We start from the raw sequence: 9,963 nt of genomic DNA, 5'->3' as shown, positions 1-9,963 counted from the left end.
CACACTGATGGAGACAATATATTTGTTTATGAGGCGGAACAATGACCATCGAATCGAATCGCTGTGGAATATGGAAACCAGCTGGTTGTTTAGTAAATCGGCAACTGATTAAGAAATGGATCACACTGGTCGCAGGTTGTTCTGGCCAGAATAATCGCTCTATTGCGATTCCCTGCGGTCACAGAAAATTAACACTCAGATTTTTCTGTAACAAGCCACCAACTGGTAATGAGTGGAACACGACAAAACAAAAGTTTCTTTATGTGACTTATCTGGGGGTTATAAAGATCTCTCTAAAAAGAATTTTGTACCACTTCTTGAAAATACTAAATTAGAATTTCAAAGGTGGAACAATCTGCCGCTATCGTTAATAGGCCGTGTCAGTTCTATAAAAATGAACATATTGCCTAAGTTCCTTTATTTATTTCAGTCTATTCCAGGTTGTATCCCAAAGGAATTCTTTGTGACACTAGATAAACATGTCTCTGCTTTTATTTGGAATAATAAGTCTCGCAGAATACGTAAAGATTTCATGCAGAGGCCTAGACCTATGGGTGGATTGGCTTTACCAAATTTCCAGTCTTATTACTGGGCTGCAAATATACGAAACATGCTATATTGGTTTAGTGAAGCCAACCCCATCTTGGCTTCAGATTGAGTCGTCTAATTGTGGCTAGGCTAGCTTACCTGCTTTGTTGACATCTGCTCTCCCTTTAGAGATCTGTACCTATAAGTGCAACCCTATAATATATAACTCCCTTAGAGTCTGGGTGCAGTGTAGGAAAAAATTGGGGTTACACTTGATGTCAATTAATACTCCTATCTGTTCAAATCATATGTTCCCACCCTCTATATCTGATTCTGCCTTTAAAGTTTGGGAAAGTAATGGACTAAGTAAAGTTAAACACCTTTTCATTGATGGGATTTTTGCTTCATTTGCACAACTCGTGGAACAGTTTCACATTCCACATGCACATTTTTTCCACTATTTACAACTGCTGCATTTAGTGAAAAATAAATGTCCCTCATTTCCTGAATTGCCTGAGGAAACAGCTCTGGATGAAATCATAGGTATAAACAGCCATCAAAGGGGGGTGATTAAAAAAGATCTATACCATACTGCTAGATCTACAATCTCCTTCTCTTTCCATTATTAAGTCACATTGGGAGAAAGATCTTGCAATCACATTAACAGATGAGCTCTGGCAATCTATTCTGCACAGGGTTCACTCCTCTTCTATATGCGCTAGACATGGCCTCCTCCAGTTCAAGGTGCTGCACCGGTTGCATATCTCTAATGAAAGACTAGCTAGGTTTTATCCAGGGAATGATCCCTTATGTCATCAATGCAGGTCAGAAGTCGGTTCTCTTATTCATACTTTCTGGGCGTCCAAAGCTTCATATCTATTGGTCATCAATATTCAATACATTCTCAGAAATATACAAAGTTACATTTGGTCCTTCTGCTCTAACTGCAATCTTTGGAGTCACACCCCGAATGTTTTACTGTCCAAGAATGATTCAAATCCAGTAGCTTTTGCTACGTTGATTGCAAGTCATTTACTACTTTTGAGGTGGAAACAGAAAGCTTCTCCTACACATGAACAGAGGCTTGCAGAGCTCATGAAACTTTCACATTTAGAAAAGATAAGATATACACTGACAGGCTCAACAGCCAAATTTATCAAAACATGGCAGCCATTTTTACAATACATGGAAACATTCAAGATGAATACCTCATCGTAACCAAACTTTTGTCATATTTTTCTAGTCAGCTGTCAACAGATTTTTGTTTTTCGTTTGTCTCTATTTTTTGTGTGCATGTTTATTTTTGTTTGTGTTTTTGTCACGTTTTGGGGCTTTACTTGTTAACAGCGTTGTATAAAACATAAACTCTGTAAGGAACATGCTGTGAAAATTGATAAAGTATAAAAAAATTAACTAAATTAAAATTTATTAACCGAACTTTAAAAAAAAAAAAAAAAAAAAGTTTCTAAGAATTAAATTTAGCCTGATGTCCTCCGCTTCCTGAATCTTTATGCAACACCAATTAGACATTGCTGTTGCATCAATAGCAGGACCAAGATTGCGAAGTAACTTGTTTCTCTGAATACGGTCATTTCTGCAATCCACAATAAGGTTAGGACCGGACCGGATCGGACCGGACCGGACCGGACCGAGACGCAGGAGGAGGTCAGCTCCAGTAGCCGTGTAATGAAGAGGCCTTCATTACAGAGTTAATTTATTCAATGTATTGTATAGCACTGTAAAAACATTTGCACTTTCTCACTATGTACTTTATTTAGCACTGCACTTTCAAAGTAGATCTATAAATTAATAACATTTTGCACTCAGGAAGTTTTAATTGTATTTATTGAGTATTTTAGGGATTGGTGTGTAGCCTTTGTTCTGGGCTCTGCACAGCTGCTCCTCATTGGCCAGTGGAGGTGGTTAACTGTGAAGAGAGGAGAATTGATGCTCAGAGCAATGAGCTATTGGTGGATAAAACTAAATAAATGATGTGCATAATTTATTAGGTGTGGAATGTGCTAATATAGTGACTCACCTGTCTTTTTATGTGTCCTCTCAGGATGTTTGGACAAATATTGTCCTAAGGGGCTGGACAATGTTATAGGTCCTGGGAGAGACCATTGAGAAGAATGGGAGAGGGGTGTATTGTTTTATGGTGTACTGTTTTATGGTGTTTTAGTAAGGGTAAGGATAAAACATAAAAAATATTTATAAAAAGGAAGTTGATGTGGTTATAGTAAATGTATTTTATTCAATTAAGTGGAACAGGGTAAGATGGGATTCTCTTATGAATTTTCAGATTGTTTTATCTGTCACAGCTGGGACTATTTAAGATTGCAATTTTCACCTGTGAGACAGATTTTGAGACACAGACATTGAGAGACATTATAAGACTGAGATTGTGACTTGTTGTTTGTGATGCTGGGAGGAATAAACCTGCTGTTCCACCTAAACTCTGCTTAATATCATCTATCTGCACTGAAAAATCCAGCCGAAAAAGGCCAACCTGTTACAAGCCGCTTCCTGGCCATCTGAGTTCAGCTGAGGCTAATCGTGGCTTTGCAGATGATCCTGCTGATTAAAGAGATCATTAAAGTTCTTGAAGGATGAATCAGTTCGTATGTCTGGAGCAAAAGGAAGCTGGGCTGGTTACATTAGCAGCTTTCTGTGCACATGCTAGTAATATTCACTGGCTTAACAAGTGAAATTGGATTTATTGTGGATGTTCAGAACTCACTAGTTTTTATTTTCTCCACTGATAAATTCATTGCGGTTGTGTTTGATTTCAGGTTCAGGTGATTCAGTCTGGACAGTTTTGATTCTGTCAGCTGTGGCAAATAAAGCTGCTGCACAGTTCATGTTTTTGATTAAGATTTCTGCAAAAACTTTTCTCTTGAGCTTGACTCAACACTAAGACATGCAACCCTAACTTTAAAGACTTTTATTTTGTTTTCATAGTAGTAATGGCCTCCTCCTTGTGTAGATAAGTTCTCCAGAGCCTTGATGACCTAATTATTCTATTCAGCTGTGGATGCAGTGCAGTGGCCCTCCTGGACTGGAGTTTGAGACCTGTGGTCTGTGGAGCCATGGGGCCTTCTCTTGGTGAAGATGGTTGTTATCCAGGCCAGCGAGGAAGGCTGTTTTCACACCTGATAGTCCAGTAGACTTGGTTCCATTGGAGACCAAAATTGCACCATGTGTTACATTTTCAGCAGCAGTGGTTCACTTTCACACCGCTGTCAAACAATCCAAACCAACTGAAACCCTGTTTCCCCATCGCCTGTGGGGCGCTGCACCAAGAACTACTGAAGAAATCTTTGTTCACAAAAAGTAAACAAAAACGGACAGTGTCAGATTTAGAGGTTGTGGGATTTCTGCATTCACATACATTACTAGTTTGGACATCAAAGCTCACGCTGGTCCTGCAGGCGCCATGACTGAGTCTGTCCACAAACCCAGGAATCTCAGGATGAGCAGGAATCTGTCACTAAATGATTGTAGAATTACTCCAAAACAGTGAGGTCACATTTGTTTGATTTAATTTGTTTTGGTTTCACAAAACAAAGTTTAGTTTTGGATATAATCCTGTGTTGAAATATTTGGAGCAATGTCATGCAGTAGCAAGTGCGCCGCTAGATGGCAGAAGTGTGACATTATGGGTCTGACAGCGCAACATTTCTGTGTCGAAAAAGCTCCCAGTCAATCAGCTGAGCGACCAGCGCAACAACGTTGCTCCCGCGTTGCTCTCGCGTTGCTCCCGCGTTGCTCTCGCGTTGCTCCCGCGTTGCTCTCGCGTTGCTCCCGCGTTGCTCTCGCGTTGCTCCCGCGTTGCTCTCGCGTTGCTCCCGCGTTGCTCTCGCGTTGCTCCTGTTGACACAGGTTAGTTCAGTGCTAAGCAGGAAGCCGATACGTAATGAACATAACTATTAACATCATTTTATCCGGGATAAATATGATAAAAAGCGTTAGCTTTAGACCCTGTTCGGTTGTGTGTCCACCTTTTTCCTAGGAGGCTAATTATGGAAAGGGTTATGGGTCTACTTCCGGCGCCCACCGGAAGTAGCAGTATTGTAATTTGTAGGGTTTTTTGCTAATCTATTGTCATGATGGAAGTCCCATCTCTTTTCGGTTAATGCACAATATTTAGTAAAACACACCGTCTGCTGTCGGAGAGCTGCTCAGAACTGAGGCTCGTAATTGTGAGATTAATTACGGGGAGCGACAGGAACACAATAATTACCTTTTGTAACAGAATGACGATGAGTTAGCATCGCTGCTAGCAGCAAGTTTCTCTGAAGAAATGACAGAAATAAAGAGAAACGCAGAGAAGCTGGTCAGAGATCTGAGCTGCAGTTTAGCCCTGAGAGTGTAAAACAGCAGAACTACATCATATTAACTTGGTGTGAATTTCATTTGTCATTTGGCTGCAGCAAGTGTGTCTTATTGTTATGTTAGCAATACATTTTTATGAAACAAATCAAATATCCGGGTTTATTAGGTTCATCAGAACCTCGAGGTTCTCTGTTGCTGAATGTTGCTGCAAATCTGTGGAGAAATAACCGCAGCTGCTGGGCTTGAGACCATAATATGGACCAGAACCGAACCAATTCACACATCGACCTGTAATGGAGAGCAACCTGACACTGGAAAGTATCGCCTTGTGGAGCTCAAATAACTGTTGCTGTTCGTGGCTGTTCTCTAATAATCAGACAAAGTTTGTTTGTGGCAGCAGCAGCAGGTGTGTCTTGAACGGCTCCCAAATCAAAAAGACAGACTGTGTGTAGTTTTCATCGGCTACTGACAGATGAGGAAACAAAAAGAATTTGGCAAAAAATTCTGAACTTCAAGAGAGAAAAAATGCTTTTTGTGTGGAAGTTTTGCCCATAAATCACACAAAGCTTCATGGCGGCTGGGAATAAGGTGGATTGGGTTTGTTATTTTGTGTTGTCATTATAGCTGGCTTCCTGCTTTTTTAGCGGTCTGTTTGCATTTTCACTGCCTTCCAACTGCATCAGAGTTCACTTCAGCCGGACTGAGCCCCAGGTTTTTAGGTGGTTAAGAGTTTGATTTTTTAGTCTGTTTTGGAATTCAAATTTGCATTCACACTCACCAAAAGAATTGGACTTTCTGGAAAAATGGCTTACAATCTGATGAAAACAGGGTGTGAATACAAACTTACGATTCAGGTTTCATATACAGGAGGACTGAAACGCTTGCTGGCAAAATGTGATTATGGAAAGTCTGCATTTCAGCAAGGCATTTTATATTTTATACATTCTTTGTCAAGCTATAGCCATGGAAAAGTGTTTTGCAGGAGACAAAACAAGAACTATAATAATCGTATCTAAATGCAAGTACTTGTGAACCTCCTTTAGGCAGCGCTCATTGAGAAGGGCTTCTGATAAAACCTGATGGGATCCTTCTCTTCCCTCCAAGGGGCCAGGCTGACAGGCAACCAGGGGATAAATACATTTACAAATGTATTTGTGTTTTGTGAAAGTTTAAGCAGGATCGGGGGTGATTGGTGATAAATAATGACAAGACGCTGTTCTGCTAGAATAAATGTGTCCTTTTATTCCGCCACAGATTACAGCAAATTCATTCACACAACAAACAATACGCAATGCTTAGATTCTTTCAATCCGCTCTTACCGTGACACAGTGAACCGGAGAGTCGACAGTTCAGGGAAGAGCTGCAGCATCACATAATTGGGCGTCCGTACTCTACTCCGACGCTACTCTGACTAACTCAACAATGGGACTTTTCTGCTTTTTATACTCATTACTAAAACAACCTCGAATGACAGAAGGGAATGGCCATTTCCCCTCTTCCAGACGGGTTAGCCAATCAGAATGTTACTTCCCTGCCCAATTCAATCAACATACAGAACAAGTTCCACTTGGCCTCCTGTGGTCCATGTCTGGACCCCCTGTGGTCCATGTCTGGACCCCCTGTGGTCCATGGGCTCCAGAGGCCATGAGCATTCCTTGATTCAATCAACATACAGCACTCAACTTCTTAAAATGTGTTGAAAATGTATAAAATGAGCATGAAACATACAATTTATCAAAGAACATAGAAAATTCTCATATCAATTTGACATGTAATATGTCAATCAAATGGTTCCTTCCCTAACCCTCTATGTGTGCAAACTCCTGCTTCACAATCGCTACCTTAGCAGAGGCTTCGGCGGTGAACTTGCACACAAACCGGTGGGCAGACCCTAAGTAAACAATGTTCCCCACATTCTTTGCCATGGCAGCACAAAATGTGGGAACCGTTGAAGATGGGAACTCTGCTAACAGACGCTGATACTCATCTCCTGTGGCAAGCATGGTGGTGATGGGTCGATGGGGGACCGCCGAGTTTACAAGGGTATGTATCGAAAGACACAGCATCTATTAAGCAGCTATTAGCAACATGTACTAATAACTTAAAGCCACACAAAAAGTCTGCACCCAAAATAGGTAAAGACATAGAAGCTATTAGCAGGTCCCACTGAAACTGATGCCCATTGAAACACACAGTTACCAACTTTGATTCAAAAGTGCCAATCGGGGTGTACAGGGTGTTACTTTTGCACAAAACACCCGCTGCCTTCACCTTCACTCTGAACCAGCGATGGAAGAAGCAGAGAATGTCGTCCTGCTGTTGCTCCATCACCACAGTCATGGCTCCAGCAGGCCTTGTCTCTCCCCCCAGTCACACTTGGTAGAGGTGCATTCATACTGTAGTGCCTGGAAACCAACAACATCCAGTCCGCTTCCTCAGCCAGGGAACAATAATCCTGTGTCCGGATCCGCGGCGAGCTGGCCAGCGCGGAGCGAATAGGTGGAGGAAGCAGAAACAGATGTGTCAAAAGGAAGGAAACAAGTAGAGCCAGCATGTTCTCCATCAGGCAGAGGGCTTGTGATCCCCAAGCCGTTCAGAGAGCGCAAGCGATCATCCCGCTCCATGTCTGACAGTTGGTAGAACCGGAGCAGATTCTCCTTGCTGGGTTCCTCAGCAGACCCATCAGACGGCGGGTGGAAACTGAATCCAACGCAGCAACGACATGGAAGTACTTGGTCTCATCTGTGGTTATCCAAATGAGATGGAACTGGGCTTCCACGTGCTGGAACCATGGTTCTGGAACCATGGTTCTGGAACCATGGTTCTGGAACCATGGTTCTGGAACCATGGTTCTGGAACCATGGTTCTGGATGGTGCTGCCAGAACTCTGGAAGCCCGATAATGACGGTTGGAGCAACGGCCGCCTGCCAAGAAACTGGGTCTGAAAGCACAGCTGGTGGAGAAGCAGCGGCAGCATCTGGTGAGTTCAGCTTAAAAACATGTTCAGATGTTCATAGAGGTTCAGGTCACCACCGTGGGAGTCGGCAGAAAAAGACCAAAATACAACTTGATTTGTTCTCAGTCTCTTCCAATCCAAACCAAAAATAGAATGAAGTGTCTTCTCACCTCACCTTCTGCCCTTCACAATAAAAGCATACATTCAGGTGTGAAATGTATTCATTGATTAAGCCACAACGTAATATTAATGTTATGCCTTATCACACATTTCTATTCCAATGTGTAGGATTAGATTGTCAATAATCAGCTGATTTTCTCTGTTACTCTCCACCTTCTTTCTCTCTTCACTGCAGAAACGGTTGATTCCTTTTCCTGCCCCGAGTTTTTAGTGTAGATTTTGGTTTCTGGGTCACTTGGAGGCAGTTGGTCAAATATCTTGTCTCGGCGCTGAGGACTCAGGATTTTATTTCAAGACTGAAACTGTGGAAATATCACTAAACTTTCAACAAACAGTCTGTTCATTTGTTCACATGTTTGTTTTCACTGGATGCAAAACGCACTGATGAAAATCCAAACAATAATGTGACTTATGACGTGTTTCTGTTCCATTCTGTAATGTCATAGATTAGTGAAGCTGCTAACAGAAATGACCTTGACGACCCGGACCGGACCGGACCGGTCCAGTTCTGCAACATTGAAGCTGCGTCTTTGTGTGAAACTGAGTTTAAATGAGTTGATTCTCCTGGTGGATATTTCTCGGGTATTTTGGTTCAAACTGTTTGATCAGGTTTGATATGAATAATTAAAACTCATCAGATTCTGATATTGTCCAGCTAAATGTTGAGACGTCAGTCTGCAGCTGCTGCAGGATGAGCCGCTGCTGAGAAAAATCATTTGGCGGCTCAGAACCGACCCGGTACCGGTACCGGTCCACACTCCAGGGGAGAAAGACTCACATGGTATAAATTAGATTTTAGCTATTGGAGCTGAAGAGAAATGAATTGAATGTGTTTCTGCAGTGATTGCAGTTTTCTGGCCGATGGGCTGACCTTTGACCTGCTGATTTTGGCTCATATGAATTTATTGAGTCTCAAATGTTTCTGAATGTAGCAGCAAAGTCTAACAGTGAATATTAGCTGTAAACGTTCAGACTGACCTGGTCTGTCAGTCCAACTGTCTCTGCAGAAGGACAGAGATGATGGACATCATGATGGACATCAGATCAGCTTCACGTCAGTATCGGCCGATCACGATGCCCCAAAATGAAGGAAATCGGCTCCCAGAAATCAACTGGTCCATAAATGTTTCCTTTATACATGTATATAATATAAACATCACTGCCAGAGATGCAAAAAGTTCATAGCAGTGTGTGAATGATCTAATGATTGGACCCCTGATTGCAGCCGGTCCCCACATGTCAGCAGAACTAGAGGCCCCAAAACCACGTTTGGCTGGGGGCCCATGGAGGCTGGGGCCCCATGGAGGCTGGGGGCCCATGGAGGCTGGAGGCCATGGAGGCTGGAGGCCCATGGAGGCTGGGGCCCATGGAGGCTGGGGGCCATGGAGGCTGGGGGCCCATGGAGGGGGGCCCCATGGAGGCTGGGGGCCCATGGAGGCTGGGGGCCATGGAGGCTGGGGGCCATGGAGGCAGGGGGCCATGGAGGCTGGGGGCCATGGAGGCTGGGGGCCCATGGAGGCTGGAGGCCCATGGAGGCTGGGGGCCCATGGAGGCTGGGGGCCCATGGAGGCTGGGGCCCATGGAGGCTGGGGGCCCATGGAGGCTGGGGGCCCATGGAGGCTGGGGCCCCATGGAGGCTGGGGGCCCATGGAGGCTGGGGCCCCATGGAGGCTGGGGGCCCATGGAGGCTGGGGGCCCATGGAGGCTGGGGGCCATGGAGGCAGGGGCCATGGAGGCTGGGGGCCCATGGAGGCAGGGGCCATGGAGGCAGGGGGCCATGGAGGCAGGGGCCATGGAGGCTGGGGGCCATGGAGGCTGGGGCCCATGGAGGCTGGGGCCGGCCCTGGACTGGTGATTTCTGACATGAATGATATGGGCAAATGCCCAGGGCGTTATCTTTTCAGATACGGTTGGTTCAATTGATTTCAGCTCTAAGTATTTAATATCTGGGTGTTTTTATGGG

At 44.0% G+C, this 9,963-nt stretch overlaps 1 long non-coding RNA gene across 1 annotated transcript; it reads right to left on the bottom strand.

Annotated features, from left to right (window-relative positions):
• Positions 1-4,053: 4,053 nt before the first annotated feature.
• LOC129355058 (uncharacterized) lies at positions 4,054-9,418 on the bottom strand. The gene is made up of 2 exons (XR_008605233.1): positions 6,184-9,418; positions 4,054-4,398 (listed from the first exon to the last, which is right to left on the bottom strand). It is a non-coding gene; the product is annotated as an uncharacterized LOC129355058 (long non-coding RNA).
• Positions 9,419-9,963: the final 545 nt, after the last annotated feature.

Source organism: Poeciliopsis prolifica, unplaced genomic scaffold, assembly GCF_027474105.1.
Source record: "Poeciliopsis prolifica strain line A6 unplaced genomic scaffold, Auburn_PproV2 SCAFFOLD124, whole genome shotgun sequence".
NCBI classification, from domain to species: Eukaryota; Metazoa; Chordata; class Actinopteri; order Cyprinodontiformes; family Poeciliidae; genus Poeciliopsis; species Poeciliopsis prolifica.
The sequence above is the reverse complement of the archived record's forward strand: the minus strand, read 5'-3'. Positions and strand labels throughout refer to the sequence as shown.